Source organism: Camelus dromedarius, chromosome 9, assembly GCF_036321535.1.
Source record: "Camelus dromedarius isolate mCamDro1 chromosome 9, mCamDro1.pat, whole genome shotgun sequence".
Lineage (NCBI taxonomy): Eukaryota > Metazoa > Chordata > Mammalia > Artiodactyla > Camelidae > Camelus > Camelus dromedarius.
This window is the reverse complement of record NC_087444.1, coordinates 6658211-6680386: the sequence shown is the minus strand read 5'-3', so window position 1 is coordinate 6680386 and position 22176 is coordinate 6658211. Positions and strand designations below refer to the sequence as shown.

General features: G+C 40.9%; 1 long non-coding RNA gene across 2 annotated transcripts in view; it reads right to left on the bottom strand.

Moving 5' to 3' along the window:
• The window catches only part of LOC116154738 (uncharacterized), a 263959-nt gene that overhangs the window by 207848 nt on the left and 33935 nt on the right, over positions 1-22176 (bottom strand). The gene's annotated exons all lie outside the window — the stretch shown is intronic.

Here is a 22176-nt window from a genome sequence, read left to right as displayed (position 1 = left end):
TTGTTTATTAGTACCAGAACCAGAATGGAATAACAGCTCTGTCTTTATATACATTGGGGATACATTATATACCACAATATGTATTTATACCAGCCAGGTATACTAAATGAACACAATTAAAGTGAAACTGTGCGATGAAATAATCAATCACAACCTTATAAAGAGAATTACCATACATCCCTTTGGAGCTCTAAATCCCTTCCCATTTCTGTCCATCAAAGAATCAGGAATGTCAGAAAGAAAGAAGGAAAAAAAAATGTACTCTGCTCAAATGAGAGAAGAGGAATTTGTTCCTCAAGTTAGCAATCTAAATGGCTGCTGGAGCTGACAATTTTCTCTGCTGCTTGGAGAGAACTCCCAGGAGTGTGCCAGGTCCCTGCACGCTCCCCGATGCCCAGGCAGAGGGGCTTGGCACAGTGTGTCTTCCTTCCCTTCTGGGGACCATGGACACTTCAGTACTTTTCCCATGGAAATGTGAGACTGCTTTACTGTGCTGAAAAATACATCTTAGGACACATTAGCAAGAATTGATAAATAATAGCAAAGACTTCTTTTAGTTGGATTGCAGCCTGTGTTAATGCATGGAAAGTCATAGAAATAAAAGTTAATATGTATTGAATACGAACTCTGTCCCACACTAGGCTTAGTCCTCTATGAGCCTCATCAGATTTGGTCCTACAATCCTATGAGCAGGCACTATTGTTAATGCCAGAAAAAGAACCTGTAGCTTGTGGTGACAAGTAGCCTGACCAGGATTACGACACCTGTAAGCATCAGAGTCTGGTTTTCTAAGTCAGGCTGGATCCAAAAACACTGCACACAATCATGTCCACACGATGCTCCACGGGAATAACATTTCCTCCGCTTTCCCAGAGTGAGGATTTACGCCAGGAGAAGGGTGCCGTGCACCTTCATACCCCTACTTCTAAGCTTTTCTGCCATACTCAAGTGAAAGGAAACTTCATATCATTATGACATTATATGTCACCCTGTTCCATGTTCCCAGAATTCTTGGTTCTCTGGAGAAGCGATCCCCTAGTCTCACAAAACTAAAACAAAACAAAACAAACAAAAAGATCCCTCATTGCATCTTTCTGGAGATCTTTGAGGAGAAAGAATGGGGAAATGACTGACTTGGAAAGTGGGGATGAAGATTTGGAGTACAGAAGCAAAATCTAAGTGGTGAAACCCAAAATCTGTGCTAAGATTTCTGGATTTTTCAGGGAGATTAACTAAGAAGAGATACGCAATGTTTTATCCAAACAAGAATGTGCTTTAGGATATATACACCTTAATTTAAACCAACTTCAACAAAACACTAGTTATGTGGCTTTAAAAATCTTACATAATAGTTTCAAATCTCAGTTTTCTCATATGTAAACATTATCTACTTCATAGTATTTTTGTTACTATCATAGAGTATCAGCTGTATAAAGTAACTTGCATGTGTCTGGCACAATGAAGCTGCAATTCATTTAATCACACAAATGGAAAGATGGTTCTCATCAGAGTGGCTTTTACACTGTTTTTTTGTTCCACAAAAATTAGAGTTACTTATGCTGTATTATGATATGGAGAAGTCAGTAAGAATTCCAAGAGGAAAGATGCAGCCCTGGGTTCAATGACAGGACCCACCTCCAGTGCTAAGCTTGGTTTGGGTGCTCATCTCTCACGGGACAGAGAGCTAATTCTGATGCTCCCTTGGTCTTGACCTTGAGGCAGCTAGCTGTCAAGCAACAGTAGTCTTGGCAGTGAATTTTCTGCTGGACATCATATGGAAGGAGATGACAAGCTTGAAAGGAAAGAAGGGAAAAAGTCACAGAAGAAGAAAGATACCAGCAAACCTGGAGAGTAAGCTCTATTTAAGCAAACCAGGTTACCTACATTAATGCTTTCAAATAGAAATGTAAGGTGAGTCATAAATGAGTCACATATGTCATTTTTAACTGCTTACAGCCATATTTCTAAAAAAAAAAGATTAATTTTATTTCAATAATACATTTTAGTTAGCCCAATATATCCAAAATAGTATCATGTAAAATATAAAAATTATTAATGAGATACTTTACATTCTTTTTTTATACTATATCTCTGAAATTAATTGTGCCTTACATTTACATCACATCTTAATTCAGAGTAGCCACATTTCAAATGCTCAAGGGCCGCATGGAGCTGGCAGCTACTGTATTGGGCAGCACAGAATAGATGATACGTGCTCTCTCACCTCCTTCTGCCAGGAGCCTCTAGCGAGATCGAGCTGTGGTAGTAGCTTCATCTCAGACTGGGTCTTAAGATAAGAGTGCCCTCACCTGCCCCCACTGACCGGTTGTGGAGTAGCATTACCAAGGGAGCTGTGTCCCCTGAGGCTGGAGAGATGATGCTGATAATGAGGGAGAAACCCCTAAGGGAGGGTGAACATCAAAGTACAGTGTCAGATCCCTGGACCACACAGCTCCTTCCCACGGGGAGATTCTGCCCTAGGACTCTGCTGTGTGTGAGGGAGAGGGGGGTCCGAGTCTTCTTTTGGTTATGCAAGGTATGTTTCTACAGAGTGCCATTCCGTTTTGTGTGATAAAAATAATTACCTTTACATAGGGTTACCAAGCACTGTTATAGATACATTGTACATATCAGCTCACTTAAAATCTTATTTTATGAACATGTTGCTGATGATGGAACCAAGCTACAGTGAGTCCCAGGAACTTGCCTAAGATCCTATAGCTAGTGAGAGATAGATGTCAAAACTGAACCCAGTCAGTCTGGCTCCTAAACATGGCTTTATTGCCTTATTCATATGTCTAACTCCCTAGTTAATGTTAGTGACAGCAAAGATATCGACAATATATGTGGTTTTAGAATAAAAATAAGATCTCCTGACCTTCATCAGCCTGGGGTTCTAGCGTGAATATTAACTTAAATGAAACCCTGGACCTTCACAGCATCAGCGCTTTTATAAGCAACTCATTTAGTTTAAACAGAATAGGCTTCCTAAATGTCTCTGCATATATTCAAGAACACAGCTGTTACATTTGGAAGATACTTGGCAGCTAGCTAATGGACAATTCCATGAAAAAAAAAATTTGGCTGAGGTGAAACCCCTTTGGTTCCTTTTCCACTTCATTCTTTTTTATTGCCTCTCATTTTTTTTCTATACTCATGTTGTATGACTTTAAACTGTTGGTAGAAAAATTCCAAAGGCAGAGAGACTTTAGAAATATCCTTGATCAAAGTGTCAAGGATTCTCAAAACCGGCCTAGAGAATAAGTGGTGAGTAGAGGAGAGAGAGCCCCAGCGTGTTCGATGAGGTCCTGAGGAATCCATGTGCAGACAGCATGTGACTTTTACTTTTGTCTCCTCCCTACCCCATAAATTCACCAATGCCAACGGCTGGCGGAGGAGGGAGTCATAGAGAAAACAGCCCCTTTTCACCCACCTACCTAACGTTCTGGATCCCCAGTGCCAATTAGTGCTGCTTTTCTTCTCCAAAGCTATTCATGGGGCTCAGGAGGTGGACAAGGAGTGGACTTAGGATCAGTCAGTCTCCTCAAGAGGCCTGCAAAAGTCAGATGCATGGAAGTGCCTAGCACAGCGCCTTAGCTACTCTTTAAATGATCACCGTCAGCAATATTTTGAGGAAGGTGAGGTGAAACATTCCTCTCCTACAGATTCTTTTGGTCCAGGACTGACATTTTTAATAAGTAGCATCCAGGTGTTATACAGGCACCAAGAAATCCAAACAGGTACCGACCTAGGGACAGCCCGCCTGGGTCATACCTGCTGAACAGTGACCCTAACTCTAGAGACACAGTCCTATGGCCTTTCAAACTATGGTAGAAGACAAAGCAGGAAAACCACACATCAGAGTCAATGAAGAGAGTTGAGCAAGTCAGCGTCTGTTCCCAGTATTGTTCCCCTCCTCTCTAAGCAGATTTAAAGTTCCTTTTCATGAGGACCAAAAATAAGTACACTAAACATTCAGAAAACATTCTGTCCTACAGCCCTTTCCATCACAACAAGGTGGGCTAATTGCCTGCCACAGACACACAGCCAAGCCATCATCTCTCCTCTCCAGGTCTTCGTGACCATAAATTATGTTCAGTTCTATCCCAGAACCGCTGAGTCACAGTGGACGGCCCACACAGGCCTGCCGATCACACGTTCCTCTGATAAATGAGAGTAGAAATGGTAAAGCAGGCAGCTAGGGGTCATCGCCCCTGCCTGAGCACAAGTAAGAGCAGTATCCTGCCCTTGGCTCCTTCAGTGAGTCGCAGGAGGGAAATGGCCATTTAGAGAACTGGGCCCTCCCCCAAGCCGAGGGGCGTCGGGGTGCGGGGCCTCTGGCCTCACTTCTCCAGGGAGAAGTCACGTGGCCCCGGCAGCTGGCCAGATGAAGAATTAAGCTCCAGGTCTTTTTCACAATAAACTTTATCCAACTTTCAATTACAATATTGCTAGGTGGACACATCAGCATACATAATAAAAGGTGTCCTACCCAGAGCGTGGAGGCCTGTTGATGAAATACTAAGAACTGAAAGGATATAATACTGAGTTCATGTAAGAATTTCAGAGTGAGATACTACACAGCACACCTGATTCCCCACACCCTCCAACTTTGCCTTGTGTTCTAAATATGTCAATTATAAAACTTCTTAATATAAACCAGAGTGAAGAGATTAAATTTTAAAAGCCTTTTGTTCACTCAGCAAACACTGATTAAGGACCATCTATAGACCAAGGATGGAAATAAAACATGGGTTCTTTTTCTTTTTTAAGTTCACCATCTATTGGTGGAGGTGGATGCCTCTATAAACAGTCACATGAGAAATGATGTGTGCTGTCGGGAAGGCAAGTGGAGTAGCACTGGGCTAGACTATTTAGGGAGTGTGTGGACCCTGGCAAATACCACAGATTAAGAAGTGATTATGGAAGAAAAGCCAACAACAACAACAACAACAAAATATATTAAGAGAAGAAACTCCTCAAGAGTCCTGTCCCATTTTCCGTGAATCACTTTCCCCTCTACATCACAGAGAAGATGGGGACCACCAAACATGATGGCCACCCGCTTTTCATCCCACAGAAACAAACTTCTTGTGAGGTTCATTCATACACCCTTTTCTGCCCTCCTTCCACCCCAGAGGATGAGGTGATCCTCCCACCTTCATGATGACTGACTTCTGCTCCGAGCCCCTTCTGTCTCCACAGAAACGCATTTACTCGTCATCCCTTCTCCCTTCTCTACTCCAACCTCTTTCGCAGCATTTCCCCACAGCTTAAAAAAACCTTCAAGACTCTCATCTAATAAAAGATCTCTCATGGGGTCACATACTCCTTTCTTCACCTACCCTGCCGACTCTCTCACCTCCCCACTGGAACGCTCTTACCAAGCTCACCAACGACTGCCTTGCCGCCAAATGCTATGGGCATTTTACAATCAGTGTCTTATTCAATCTCTGCTGCATTGCCACTGCTCAGCCTCCTCTTGGTGGAATTCTCTTCTCCGCTCTCTGAGCGTCAATGGCTTTAAAACTGCTTTATGCCCCTCTGATGGCTCCTTCTCAGTTTCCCTTCCTGGGCTCTTTGCTTCCACCTCCCATTTAAATGTCGATGTTCCCCAGGGTTTTGGCTGCACTTCTAGCTACCTGGCCTCTCTCTGCTCCTGCCTGTTTTCTAAATTCCAGATTTCCAGCTGCATCTGTGAGCTACACAACACCTTTCAACAACTACCTTCATTTTCTAACTAAATTAGCCAGGGTTGGTTTCTGTTGCAACCAACTGAGAATGGAGGAGATCTGGCTTAATAGCAGAGTCTGGTGTAAGAGGACAGAGAATACAGTTGTGTATGAGCACAGTATGAGTAAACTGGAGCCACGACACAACGAGTGAACAAGAAAACAAATAAGTACCTCAGCAGACATCTAACGTTCAGATCAAATAACATATCTCCACCCAATTGTGCAGCTGGAATATTGTGTTCAATGTGGGGCATCACATGTAAAAAAAAAAAAAAGAAAAGAAAAGAAAAGAAATATGCATTTAAAAAATATTCATTGCATTCTACATGAAGAATCATACTAGGCAATGGGAACACAAAGATGAACAAGATCAATGACCTCAGAAATCTACTTTGGTGGAAAAGATAAATTTAAGTGCTGTAAAGTAAGTGTAGAACAACTGTTGGTGGTACAAAGGAGGTGGAGCCAAAGCTGCCTTGAGGCACAAGAATGGTAAACATTTCAGCTCTGTATTGAGCGAGGAACAAGATTTCACCACGAGAAGAATAAAAAAAACTGTCACTCCAGGCAGAGAGAATGGTATTCAGAGGAGACAGATGACAGATGGGTCTGGGGTGTTGGGTAAAGGAGGCAAAGGTACCCTAAAATGGAAAAGAGATGAAGAGAGGTGTCTAATCAAGAAAGACCTGTCTGTAACTCAGTGCCTCAGCCTTCACGATCTGAGTATCAAAAGCCCAGAGACCATATCTCATGCGGGTCAAATGAAGGAAATGGGCTTGTCTTATCCCGAAAAGAAGTGTAGGGGTCACAAAATATTTCCGCACAGTTGAAGAACTACCTTTTGAAAGCATGAGTATGCAAGCTTTTTGCCTGTACGTTTACACAACTTGTGCACGAAATTACTAACGACCTGATCAACTCCACGGTAGAATGGACGGTCTTGTAAGGCAGGGGAGATCTCTGTCACTTGAAGTATTCGAGCCAATCAGGAAAATTATAAATTTAATGAATTGGATGGGAATTTAGGTTATGTGAATTTAAAGTTACTGCTAATTATGAGGTTTCTACTATTTTCTGCATTAGTTTTGCTGCCAACTTCTTTGTGTTCTTGGGCAGAAAGCTCTTCAGTGAAAAACCATTGTGCATATGGCTCTCTCTCTAAGGCACTGGGTCAGTTACATTAGCCAGTGAAATCTACCACTTCTCTCCCCTTTAAGGAAACACTTTTTTAGGCCTCCGAACAGAATACAGACTTCCACTCAGTTTCAGATCAAATCCTACCCTAATGACTTTTATCTTCATTCCACTTAAATAACCAACTCTTTTCAGTCTGGACATCTTCCACCATCGCTCCAACTTTGAAAGATTAGCATTAACATATGACCGTTGTTGGTTCTTCCATTTCAAAGTAAGTTCCTTTACCTGCTTCTTCAATTTTTTTCCCTGTATATTCTGACTTGCCTCCTTTCTTACCCAATTTATACCTCATTTTCAGAACTGAAATTTTTACTCATCCCCCTCTTCCATTTTTTGGTGAAATTACCCTTCAACCAAACCCATCTGATAAATTTGCAAATCAGAATTAATCCCAAACTTCCTTTTCTATAATCCTGTATCCTGATTGCCAAAACAAAGAGTTTTCTTTTCACAATATCACTTGATGCCACAACAGTTTTTGTGGTTGTCAATCTTAGCTGAGCCTTCATAATGATAATTATTTAATTTTCTTTGGCCAGCCAATATTTCTCTCATGAATGTTCTAAACCTTCTCTCTCTTCAAGGCCCAATTCAACATTTTAGCAGCTGATCTTGCCTCGTACTTCCTAGGCCACTGTGAGGGCAATTGGTAGTCCTCCCTTTCTCTCCTTGACTGCCATGATTATTTACATGCGTCTTCATCCTTACCTCTTCACATTTCACCAAGACTTTTACTTTAGATTATGCTCTTAATCCCAAACCATGTCATTATAGATCTCATAACACTAATTAACACCTTCTCATTATCTCTTATCTTTCCTCCGAACTGTGAAATTCTAGTAATTTTTTTTTCCATTTTATATAAATCACTCAATAGGTTATAGGTTAGGTACAGAATAGATCTGAGGATATAAGGTGACATTTAAGAGGCTTTTGTACTAGTTTGAGGAGGAGATTATAAAGATATGAACTAGAAAATGTTTGTAGTGAGGGAAGGTTGAAAATGTTCAATAAATAATTAAGAGATGAACTCAATTATTGTGACTACTATTGTTACACATTACAAGAAGCGTATTCTGTTACAGCCACCAGCACTGTATAGACCTACCAAAACCACGGATGCTCCTTGTCACAAACACCACCACCTCCTACAGGACGAATTCTTCACTGTCTTTCCTTGAGTCACTAACTTCAGACTCAAAGCCCTGGACCAGCACAGCCGACTGGCCAGGACAAGCTGCTCGGAAGCACTGCCCCAGGAAAGCGAGTGCTTGGCCTTTCGAGCTTACGGCTAGAGGAAAACTACCCAAACACTGGAAGACAGATTAGATCCTGGAGAGAAAACATAAATGCGACTTGTGCCATGGATTTCTGAACATAAAGGCAAGTTTTTCTATCAATTCCTATTAAGTAAATTTGTCAGTTTTTCACTCTCAATTTTAATCTTTCTATCTTTATGCACCTTGAATATGTCCCAACATTTTAGTAATCCCCCCAAGCTTTAAACTGCCTATAGATTAAATAAAATTGCCTATCCTAACACAAGCCTCTGGCAAAACTGTCTAGGACAAAGACAAGAACAAAGCTCTGTTAAATAAGGATAAAGACCCTCAAGTTTGAAATTGATCTTAATTCCCACTGAGAGCTCTTTAATGGGCTGTAAACACACCCAACTGTGCTATTGCCCAGCCGTCTATTACCTACCAAAGAATGTTGACTCCTGAAAGAAACTGGACAATCCACCAATGGATAAGCAAGAAGTGACTGATAATCTGCCACTTTATCTACTGGCATAAAGTGCCATAAAAGAGGATGTGTCAAATATGAAGTGTGACCAGATGCCCTGGAACAAAATGTTCACCAAAAATGATCTGTCCTAAACTTACTGCTTTGAAAATCAACAGGTGTCAACTAAGTCATCACTTCAGAGGGGAACCCAGAACTGCTGGCAAAAGGCCCTCTACCTTTAGACTCACAATTTGTCCCAACCGGGGTCCCCTGCAGCTTCAGAACTGGCACACCAGGCGATGGCTCTGTAGCAAGAGGCTTTTTCGAACTGCATCCTTTTTTTCAGCAGTTAAATCTGAGCTGTAACATTTGGCAGGTTTCCTTGCTAACATTTGGCAATAATTGTTTATCAAATGCTAACAAGGAATGCTGCCAAATGTAACAGCTCTGACTGAACCATCTAAAATATAATATTGAGGCAAAACTCTGCAGACATGTGCTCAATCCTTTCTGACTAATCCTAGAAATAGGATCCCGTGCCCTTGGTCATCAGACCGTGCTGCACCACAGCGGGGATGCACAAAGGACCAGATTCTCCTTCCTCTGCACAGTGCATTATTTCCCTTGATTTCTAAGGGAGCTCAGGAGAGAGAGAGGCCTGACAAACACAGAGATGAAAATTTACAACAGGCTAGAGACCACATCCATTTGGATCATCCATTTGGATGCAAATTTGTGGAAGATCAAGCAGCAAAAACCAAGGCTGAATTACCTCTGATGGGCAGATCATTTTCCAATGATACTGGTCGCCTGACTAGTCCTTGTCATCCCTTGGAAGGCCAAATGCCTGTGCACCTTTGGCCCTTTACTTCTCGCTCTCTGTGCAGTGCGGGTCTAACCTCTCTTGTCTTTGCTAATCCAAATCTTTAAAGGTCTAGTTCAAATTCCAGCTTCCCTTGGAAGCCTTCCCTACTCCACCTTCACGTTATTCGTTACCTGGGTTCTTATTCACTTCTGTTTTAAACCGTTATTGACCAAAGCCTTATTTGGCATGGCTATTATTCCTCATTACTGGCGTAGTCTGTAGGTAGCTCAAGTATCTTAAATCCTACCTTCCCCAGTCAGCTAGCCTACCAACCCCTCGAGGGCTTCACTCTAACAACATTCCTAGCATGGAGCTGTATAAATTTTTGTACCTAATGACTTTGTAGCTAGTTGCAGAGTACAAGTTACAGAACAAATGCTTTTCAAGTGGTTTGATTTTTACATCCTGATATCTGATCTGCTAACTTTAAAGTATGTTTAGCTATTCATCAAAATGGATCTTTTTAGAAACTTTCTCAGGTAATTTTAGCTTATGTTAGCTAAATTTAGGTAGCTAGGTATATTTGAAAGGGATCAAACTGCTTTTCTTCAGAAGAATTCTATGATTCAAACTTTTAAACATTCAATAATCTTTTATTGCTGCTTTGCTAGGCTCTTAGAATACAAAAATAGGAAAGACACTGCCCTATTTTTTGCTGCCCTACTATCATACCCTCAAAAAATATGCTTGAAATGCCAAAATACTATTTTAATAATAATAAAAAAACAAAAATAGTTGAGGCATAGAAATAAATAACTCATTCTTTTTTTCACATTTACTGAAGAAAAATTTCTAAGATCTCACTTAAAGATTCTTGAGACTATTTCCTTCAAACAAATACACAATCATATCAGACACACACAGAAGTCAAACATTGTACTACAAACCAGAAAATTTAGAAATTCGCCCCTCATGGGTTGTACACTGTTGGTAGGAATGTAAACTGGTGCAGCCACTGTGAAAAGCAGCATGGAGGTTTCTCAAAAAATTAAAAATAGAACTACCATATGACTCAGCAATTCCACTCCTAGGTATATATACAAAAAGAAAAACAAAACCCAAAAACCCAAAATCCAAAAACACTCATTTGAAAAGCAACATGCACCCCAATGTTCATACCAGCATCATTTACAATTACCAAGATATGGAAGCAACCTAAGTGTCCATCAACAGACAAACGGATAAAGAAGATGCGGTAAGCATACATACAATGGAATACTACTCAGCCACAGGAAGGAGGAAACTGCCATTTGCAGCAACAAAGACGGACGTGGAGGGCATTATGCTAAGTGAAATAAGTCAGACAGGGAAAGACAAATACTGTATGGTATCACTTATATGTGGAATCTAAAAAATACAACAAACTTTATAACAGTAAATCTAACAAAAAGAAACAGACTCACAGACATAGAGATCAAACTAGTGGCTACCAGTGGGGAGAAGGAAGGGGGAAAGGCAACTTAAGGGTAGGGGATTAAAAGGCACAAACTATTAGCTATAAAATAAGCTACAAAGATACATTGTACAACACAGGAAATATACCACATATTTTATAATAACTATAAATGGACTATAAAAACTGTGAATCACTTTAAAATTGTGAATCACTGTATTGTACACCTGTAAATTATATAATTGTGTAGATCAGCTATACTTAATAAATAAATAAATAAATAAATAAATAAATAAATAAATAAATAAGATCAGCTCATGGGGTAGGCAGTTAGAACACGTAAAATCAAGGTTCTCATCTCATCTATGGATATATGACAAAAATATTTCCTAATGCAAGACTTAGATATTGTAAGAAAAGCCTCTAGACTCTGTAAGTACTCTTTGCCTTGTCACTTAGTACCTGAGAGTCATTAGATACTTTCTTTGAATTCTCAGATATCTGGATCCCTCTTACATAAAATGAGGATTATAATGTCTTCTCTGATTTATGTCAAAGACCTCCCCAGACAGTCTCTCAAATTCAACATATAAGACCAACAGATCTCTTACCTAGGAAACTAAATAAGACAATGAGATAGTCATAAGCAACAAAAAGAGTCAACTGAGGACACACAATAATAACTTCTAAATTCTAAGTGTTTCACCTAAAATGCACATTTCTGCTCCAGCCTTAAATTGTGCCCAAGGATAAAGCAGTTTCCCCTCATCTACATATAGGGAGACACAGGTGGAGTTTTCCTCATAATATTCCAAAAGATTGTTGGAAATGGACCATCCAGAGCTGCCAGCCATGTGGATGCCTGCCCGCTGCCTTCTTCAACCTTAAGTCTCAATGAGAAAGAACTAATACATAAATGATAACCAGGCAGACACGTGCACTTTCACACAAAGTTTTTCAGCCCAATAAAGCACCTAATTTGGGCAAGTCTGTTTGGATCTGGGCCAACACAGACTGATTCATAATCTTCTCAAGGCTCGGACCTCCTCACAGGTTGTGTAGATGAAATCTTTTTACAGGGCCTCTCTAGGTGCTGGGCTGCACCTTGAAGGCTGCAAACCCTGTACCTGCCCAGCTTCAAGACTGAAGACGGAGCCTGCAGTCAGTGACAGGGACAGCAATGGTTTACTGGATGGGGGAGCTTACATGTCTGAAGCAAGGTCCTGGAGTGACACCCCACCGTGCGTGGCAGACGTCAGGCAGGACACGGTGCAGTCTTGGCCTCCAGGGGCAGAGGCAGGTTAGCAGTTATAGGGGGGATTGACATCAGGTTGGCTCGTTTGTTACCAGGGAAACCAGCAGAGGGCACCACCCTTCTGATAAGAACAATCACAAGCTGGGGCTTGGGGCAAGTACATAGGAAGGTCAGTCACAGGAGCAGGTGTAGGTGAAGCGGGCACTGGCCAAGCAGGGGCTGTACAGAGAGCAAGAGAGCAGCCACCTTGAGTGGGTTCTCTTGAACCCATCCAGGTCCGGCTGCCATTCAGGTTACAGGAAGCCATGCTGCCTTCTGGCTGAGGAGAGTGGGGGTCGTGGCAGCCAGAGGACTTCTTGGGAATTGGCCTTTTTGCTATAAAAAGAGGCCATCACAGCTTACACCAAGCCTCTGCTCAGAAGAGCACCTCCTCATTATTTTTTCAACAGATGCCTTGCTGAAGCATATTTTACTATTTATGTTAGCCTCCTGTAAAACATCTGAGAAAATTCAGAATAACAATGAAAAATGATTGTGTTCACAAAATCAAGTAAATCCAATAATATTTCTGACAGAATTGATTACAATAACGTCAAACGCTCCTCTCCACTCTCTTTGAAAGTTATTCCAAACATAAAGATAATGAAATATGTTGCCTGTCACTTGTAAATTGTGTGCTGAAAGTCTAAAGAGATAATTTAAAGATTTCCAGGTAGAACAACACACTTGCTTCATTTTATTTCTCAAGGAAATGTATTAGTTAGGAACTTTCTGCTGTGGAAGCTGAAAACCCCCAAAAGAAGATGAGGCATTTTAAGTGCAATATGAATGTCTCCATGGGTCAAAATTCCCGAATTGTAGAAGCTTCCTTATACATGTGCTGAGAGTGGACGGGGCGGGGGACAGACATTTAGGTAATATTTCCATAAAATTTAGATTTTTTGTTGTCGCTGTTACGGTGGTATAGCACAGTGGTTAAGAACATGAATGTTCAGCCTTCAGAAACGTGGGATCAGATTTCTACCACCGCTACTCATTAGCTGCAGGACTTGGAGAAAGGGACTTAACCTCTTGGAGCTTCCATTTTCTCCTCCGTTAAAAGAAACAATAATCACGGCATTGGTGTGTAAAGTGGATACGATGTATATAACATAGGTAAGTTATTTTCATGTGTGTAGCACACAGGAATCATTCAACAATGATAGTGATTATTACTATTACTACTGTTACTGAATGCACTGGTAGCTATTATTACTATCAGGTAGAGTCCTCAAAACATATTCTTCCAACCTTCTTTTCTGGTCATCCCCATAATTTATTACTTTAATCTCATAACTGCATAGTACTTCTCACAGTCTGTAACACTTCCACTTTGACTCCCCACTAAACTTTGTGAAGAAGAGCTTATTACCTTGTTTATCTCCTTGTTTCTGTCCTCCCCACTGTATGTAAAGTCCACATGGCCATGTTTTGATCATCACCGGCCCCTCAGAACCCAGCATGCATCTGCCACGTAGCGAGCACTCCACACACAGTCATTGAATAAATAAATGCACCGTCATGCTTTTTACACCAATGAGGAAACTGGGGCTCTGAATAATTTAATAAATTTGCTTAAAACCAAAGTCATTTCAACGAGGAAGTGGAGGAGCTAAGACTTGAATCCGGCCCCCTTCAGAGCTCCCCCTCACTTCCCTGCACCTCGCCGCCTCGTTGAGCCCAGAGCCACAGGTGGCAGACCTCTTAGAAACCTCACAGTTTTCTCTAACAATTTCTCAAAGCACACTTTCGCTCTACAGTCTCCTTAATGGAATATCAAAGGGGGAAACCAGTAAATCTCAGTTAGTCGCGTCCTTCTGTACACCAACCACTGACATTCAAGCAGTTAGGCAATTATTACTGCTGGAAATCCAAAGGCCCAACCTGCGTGTTACCAATGCCTCCATCTCCAGGGAATTTATCACCAAGGACAATAAAAAGGAAAGTAGTGAAATGGCAAAGTAAGTGTCTGATGGTTAAATGTCACAATAACAAATTTCCACAGCTTCAGTTTTGTTGGGGGTTGAAAGGGAATGCTCCTTGGGAAACAGTAGGGAACAGTTGGTAGGAAAGCCAATTTATGCTTGTATATTTTGCTGTCATCAATAAAAGCATCACCTTGATCTGACTGGGAAGGTATTTTACACACATGTGCTTTAGATACTTCAAATTAGATCTTCATCTTAACAGCTTTAGCCCTGGATAATAAAAATAACAGTAACATGTATTTTGTAGCGTTAAGACATGCTTGTCACTGCTAGTACACATGGGTTGTCTTGTTTGATGTTCACAACAACCCCACCGAGGCAGAGACCACCAGATGCGGTCACTGAAACGAAAGGCTGAGAGACTTCCTCCAGGTCACACAGACTGTGGCTGAGCCGGCGGCACTGGGACCCGTCTCCTGGCTTGCAGCCTGCTGCTCCTTCTTGGCTCATCCAAGTTAAGTATACACAGATAGGTTTACCAACTCGGTTTAAATTTTGACTTGGTTCTAAGCCATTTCTAATATGTCAAAAGTCTGATGTTCATCGAAGAGGAAGGACACTGGACAGAATGCTGATTTTGCACTAGCTCTTTTTTTTTTTTCCTGCAGTAAATTCCACAGTTAATATCAGTAGACAGGCCACTTAATATCCTCCTCATGTTTATTTGGTAGTTTCAATCTTTCTCGCTTTTAATGAAATTTTATAGATTTTTAAAAGAAAAACACAATACTGAGAATACTTTGGGGTCAGTCTCCAAATCTGATTAGCATCCTCAAATGAATACTTAGACTTATTTCACAGCCCAGGCTTAACTGTATTTACCTTTTTGAGAGCCAGCATGTTAACATCACTCAGGCTGTTGACGTGTGGGGTCTGCTATGAAATCACAATGGACCCGTGGGGGACTGACTGACTACAAAAAAAACAGTTTTGTTTTGTTTTGTTTTTTTCTGGTTCTTTGCTACTTAAATATAGGAGGAAGCATCTCAGAGAAATAACTGGTTTGTCAAAATATCTACAATTCATGATCTAAAAGACAACACGATAGGCTTGTGAATTTTAAAAACACCACAGTGCAATGCCTGTGAAATACAGTAAGTAGCTCGCCTCTCTGGCAAAACAGGGTTTTATTTGACCCTCTTTGTTCCATTCAAAATAGGACTGCACGTGTTAACACAGCTCTTCCCTGTCTTACGAATACTTTGGCTAGACACTAGATGGGGGAGCAAGATAAAAGTCCTGCAGTGTTGCTGAGGAGAAAACACTGAAACACAGAGGTCACTCCAATGTGCTCGAGGGAGGATCCATTTGATGAAATGTCTAGAACCCCGCTTTGTCCCTGGTCCCCTGTCCCCCGCCCCACCATAGGTGTTCAGTATTTCACGGTATCTTTTGTTAATAAACCTTGCCTTTCTTGCAGTGTTAAGTCCCCAAAGGAAGCCAATGTAATCCAGAGGCCAGATCCTAGGTTTTAGAGTTGAACAGCTCTAGGTTTAAATCCTAGATTTTCCTAGATTTTTTACAGGCTGAGGAGTACTGGGCAAGTTCTTTAACCTCTCTGTGCTCAGGCTCCTCATGTTTAAAAAATTGTTGCAGAGGTATATATACAGGAAAGTGCCATGCCTGATAAATGCAAACCATAGGTGCCCACTGAATGTGTGATTTCCTTAGTTTCTTCTGTCACACTGGAGTTTTGTATTCCCAAAGATCTGGCACCCTGTGTTTATAGTTGATGACCCTGACGTAAAGTGAAAAGACAGGAGTGCCATCAGGCATCCACGAGAGTTAAGTGGCAATTTTAACCCAAGGGGGAGGTCCTAACTAGATTAATTTGCAGCTGTGAATATAGACCATTCTGTAGAGATGGTCAGTTATTTCAAAAGAAGGACTTCCCTTGCAGAAAGACAGAACTCCACCAGAACACAAATTCCCTTTCACGCTGTTCTTAGCCAAGAGCAGATGTCTGGCAATATGAAAACAGAGCGGTTATTTTCACAAATGAGATCTTCCTTTCTGCAGGCAGCATGGCTGACTCTGGCTCGATCTGAGGCTGGAAGATGGCTATCTGTGAGTGGTTTCAGCAGTTTTCACACAGTTGCATTAAAAGGCACCGTGACCTCTCTAAGTAGTGGAGGGTCTTCTTCAATGTGCAGTTGTAAAAGCTCAGAGTTCATTGCTCTTTAAGCAACCAGCAGGTTCCCAACTCTACTCTCCTGGGAAACCCAATTAGCTTCTAATTATTAGCATAATGGTGATTCCTCCCTTCTCCTCCAGTTTTTTTTAAACCTCATAGCTTTATTCTACTAATGTGAAAATATTTGTCAGGCCATTTTTCTTCTGATGCTTTACATTAGTATTTATTTGGGAAAGCCTCCAGGTTAGCTATTCCCACTTTCTCTTTGGTAGTCAAGGGTTACTTTACCAAACATTGAATATATAATGATTTCCAGTACTTTACGAGCACATGTTACTCAATATTGCCTTTCTCATTGCTTTTCAGTCCAGATTACCCAGGGCCTGGGTGGGTTAAAGCAGCTGAAAGGCACAAGCCGTGACTCACAGCCTAGGGTACAGCTCAAGTGAGTTCACCAGCCAACTCCTCAGATGCTGACTGTGTGACTGCTAACAGACACAATGCACGTTCCTTTTTTGTTCCTTTTCCTCGTTGAGCCCAGTTTTGGGTGCAGTTTGGCTTATTTAGAGAAGCAAAATGGCTGTGAAAGAAACCAATGAGCTCATGTTATACGGTCTTGATAGAAGGATCCAGATAATTTAGACAAAAAGCTAAATAAATGTAAGGTAAAATACAAGTTTTACGCTCTGCCCGTACTGTATCCAGTTCAGAGCCCCTCAGCTTAGAAATCTGGACTAAAAAGTACCTCAGCCATTGTGACTCCTGACCCAACCCCAACCCCCTAATCTCCCACTGCCTTTTTCTCTACTTCTATGTGTGAGTTGCGAAAATGCTTAGATTTTTAAATACTCCATGGGTTTCACCTTTAGAACTTTGAAAAGCAGAGTAGTCGGAGAAGCTGATCCCGAAGGTAGAGCTAATAAGTCTAAAAGGATGCCACCTCTGTACAAATACATGTTCCCCACACTGCACAAAATGTCCACTTCGTTCTTCATACTGCCTGAAAGCTCAGTACTCATTCATTCATTCAACAAATAATATTGCAAGCTTAACGTATGCCAGGCCCCTGAACAAGGAACTCCTACTCCTCCACAGATTACACTAATTTGGATAATAAGCCTCTTTTTTTAAAGAAGCAAGCATTGGATCCCTGGCAGGGATGAACTTAGCTACTGCCAGCCATTTAAACTTCGGAGTGAACGCATTCAATCAGAACACTTTCCGCTGCCTCCAGTTTAGACAAGTGAGTGGCACTGATATGAACCGTAGTTATGAAAAGGGGAGGTTGAATTAGGAATGTAGACCACTCTGCAAAAAAGGCCGGGCTTGGGACTCAGAGAACTGTTTAGAATACTGGGTAAATAGGTGTCTGAGCACAAGGAGACAGGAGAAAGTTACAAAAAAAAAAAAAAAAAAAAAAAGGAGGCAAAAGTATACCAAAGACAAACTGGCTATTTAAACACTGTCCAAGTCAGTCGAAGAAAGAGAAAAAAAACTACTCTTCTTCTACCAGTACCGTATGTCCCTCTGTTCTTAGCACTCGGATCGTAGGCTAACACTTTTAGGAACATGACTGAGTTCCTCTAGGGCTGGCCTAGACACCTGACCATTGTTTAATTCATTCATCAGACATTTATTGTGAACTACTTACCATGTTTTTTCCATGAGAAAACATCTTCCTAGTCCAAATAACACATGTGTTGCATTTTAGAATCTACTCCACTTACTACACAAATTTTTGAAACACAATTAATACAACTCAATTGTTCATCTCTTCACTCACTAGGCCTGATAAGGTATCAAGACAAGATCTACATCAACAGCATAAAGAACAATTAATTCATTACTTAGGGGCCTCTCTACAGATCACTAACCCTAAATTCATATGTACAAGTCAATGATGCCTATCAGTAAAGGATAATGCATTCAAATTTCTGCTCATTACTGTTTTGTGAATATTCACTTGAGTAACAGGACTTTAATTTGGAAGTTTCATCTTAGACACCAAGATACCATAAAGAATATATTCCAAAGAAGCTGCCAAGCTATGTGCAGAGCTTAAAAAGGAATGGTTGAAAAGTGGTTACAGGACTCTTGAAAACCCTCACCCCCACCAAGGATATAAAATGGTAAAGCTTTTGAAGACTGAGATAGGATCTATGAAAAGGGTCACTCCTGGGAGACGGCCATCTGTACGCTGTGAGGGAGGGCGGACGAGAGGCACTGCCCTCAGCTCAAGCTTGAAGAGCGGGGCTGAGACGTGTGCTCTGTATGTGTCACCAGGAGGTGAGGAGCCACAGCGGGTGACACTTGACATGTGTCTGAGGAACCTAAAGGAAAGAGGCTCTGCTATCAATCTGAGGTGGCAAGTAGTCAAAGAGACCAACATGGTGCGGCCCTGTTCCACTGTTTATGAGGGCAAGGGTCCATCACTGTGGCTCAGGTGTCTGTGAAACTGTGGCTGAAGAGGACTGTCCAGAGGGTCAAGGTAATCCCAACTGCTTATATCCAGAAGGAACCCTACTTCAGGATGACACCTGCACCCCAATGTTCATAGCAGCATTATTTACAATAGCCAAGACATGGAAACAGCCTAAATGTCCATCAACAGGTGACTGGATAAAGAAGATGTGGTATATTTATACAATGGAATACTACTCAGCCATAAAACCCGACAACATAACGCCATTTGCAGCAACATGGATGCTCCTGGAGAATGTCATTCTAAGTGAAGTAAGCCAGAAAGAGAAAGAAAAATACCATATGAGATCACTCATATGTGGAATCTAAAAAAAACAAAAAACAAACAAAACAAACAACAAAAGCATAAATACAGAACAGAAATAGAGTCATAGACATAGAATACAGACTTGTGGTTGCCAAGGGGGTGGGGGGTGGGAAGAGATAGATGGGATTTCAAAATTGTAGACTAGATAAACAAGATTACACTGTATAGCACAGGGAAATATATACAAGATCTTATGGTAGCTCACAGAGAAAGGAATGTGACAATGAATATATGTATGTTCATGTATAATTGAAAAATTGTGCTCTACACTGGAATTTGACACAACATTGTAAAATGATTATAAATCATTAAAAAATGTTAAAAAAAAAAAAAAGATAACCCCAACTGGGGGAGACCCACGAGGGGCTGATGAAGAAACAGGCAGGCAGAAAAGAATACGTCACCGTCTAAGTCACAAGTTACCCCCAGCTTAGGAAGCGTGGTGAGAGGCTCCCAGAGGGCTTCTCTGAAGACCCAACAAAGAGCCAACGAGAGGAAGAACCAGAATGAAATTCCCGATGCCACCTTAGAGCAGCATCAGCCACATAAGACCTTCTTGGCCTCTTTCCGACCCTCCCTTCCAAAACTTCAACTCTAGCAGCATCAAAGGAAACAACTAGTGAGGGAGAAGGCGGTAAGAAAGAAGTCAAAGTGCTGGCCGGCAACCAGCCCTTGTGAGGACAAGGAGTACTCTAACTGTGAATAAAGTTTGAAGCTCTGATTATTGCAGAGGGCCCTGGGCAGTTCTAATTATTCAGTGGAGACTGTGTTTGTGACTTCAAGTGGCTGCAGGGCGTTTTATTACCTAGGAGCGAACAGAAAATCTTTGGACTGCAAGACTTGTTATCTAGGGTCAGAGGGGGAACTTCTCCCTGCTGAATAAATTTTATTAGAATAGTGGGAGACAAAATAAAGTTGCGTTTGATTACATCCCATGAGTCTTGCTCATTGAACATATCAGTTATACTTATTTTTTAAGGCAGAGGGAATTGCTTAAGGGAATACATGATGATTCTTCTCAATAACTTATAAACAGACTCTAATTCACAAATTTGCTAATAGTTCTTTCCTGCTAGACATTAGCAGAGGAAAAAAAAAAATCTCTGTTTGGTCATTAGCTTTAATTTAGATATAGCCTTAGAGTTACAAGGAACATCTTGAGGACAAGCAAATGGCTCTAGACTTTATTAAAACCACACTCCAATGAAACACTCTTGAAGCAGTGCCCTTTAGAAATAAATGCTGGAAATATATAAACCATAATTCTTTCAAAATTTGTCCAGCTCTGGTTGTCTTTTTTTCCCCCTGCTCCTTTGCATGATCTGTTTCCGCCCCCACCCCTGACCCCCGCCACTAGTGGCCACAAATCCCCATGAGACAGGTTCAAAGCAAGCAGCCCTAGCAGCCTGCTTTCTATTCTCTGATGTTCATCTCTACCAAACTGCATCCCACGCAAAAGATCTGTTAAACATACATATTTTTAAACAACAAGTATAGACAAGATTCTGAGCAGTGATCCTAGGATGCCTGGAACCTGCCTTCCCAGAACTACCAACCTGGGCATGGAGCTAGATATTTGAACAAGTAAATCACTAACAAAGACCAAAGAAATACTCCATGGGAGAAGAAAAGCAGAATGATTAACTCCACTTGGAGAAGTCAGGGGTGCCATCCCAGAAGAGGTGACCACTTGATCAGAGTCACTGACAAGTGAGTAAACGGTCATCAGGCAGAGAGCAGGCAGGACGGCACTGTAGGCACTGCATGCACGAAGAACAGTGAAAAAACAACGTGGGTTTCCTCAGAATGGGAGATCATTTAGACAGTAATGAGGACAAGTGACAGGGAAGTCTGGGAAATGGCCAGGATCAGATGAGATGACCTCTGTTGTACATCTTGTTGGCTGGATCCTCTGTCCAGTAAATGAAGGGGAACCACTGGAGAATTTTCAAGCTACTAGATGCCAGACTGGAAGGAGGCAGAAAGTGACAGAAGGCAGTTACGACTACTTTCCATACATGCACAACACCCAGAGTTTTCTCTTGCTCTTCCGGAACTAACAGATGTGCCCATGATATCAAAGTATCTGGGTATTTTAGTGCGAATGCACAGAAGCCTCCACTCCAAGTCTAACTCAGAAATTATTCTTCCAGTTTTTCACTAGAACGCAAAAGAAGGAAATTTGGTTGCTGTGCATCATAACTTTAGAAGGATCAATTCTTAAAAGGTAGACACTGTGTTATTCTTTATAGGTCTCATGACTTTGAAACAAAGTACAGAGTCAGAAATATAAAAATGCTGAAACCTTTTTGCATGTGATGATAATCTGTTTCAAATTTTTGAAGGAGGTATGTTATGTACTTTTCTTTTTTATTGTGTCTCCTTAGTCTTGTGTCTCTCCCACACTTCTTGCATTTTGGCAGTGTGATTTGTACTTTATTTGTACTATTTTGTTTATGTTAATTCTTATCAATAAAGTCAAGATTATATTCTACCCTGGGCTTACAAATGTATTATTTATCCCCAGACTGTTTCCTCTAGAGTAATAAAGAACATGGTTTAAAAAAATGAAAGATAATATTTATTATTCTTTCATGAAACTCTTAAAAGAGATTATCAAAAAAAAACCAAAAACAAACCTTACATGTGTTTGAGTTGCTTTTTTTCTTTTTAATTGAGGTATAGTTGGTTTACAATGTTGTGTTAATTTTGGGTGTACAGCATGATGTTTCAGTTACACATATTCTTTTTCATTATAGGCTATTACAAGGTATTGAATATAGTGCCCTGTGCTATATAGATGTTTGAGTTTTATTTTCAAGTTTTCTAAAACTGTGAATGAGCTTATGTAAGAATAAGAGTTAAATTAAGAAAAAGGTAAACTTTTTATTACATATTTAGTATCATAAAATATTAATTTTTAGCCTTAACATATGAGATACTTTGAGAAAGAAGAACAAAGCAGAAGGAATCATGCTTCCTGACTTCAGGCTATATTACAAAGTTAGAGCAATCAAAACAGGATGGTGCTGGCACAAAAGCAGACACATGGAT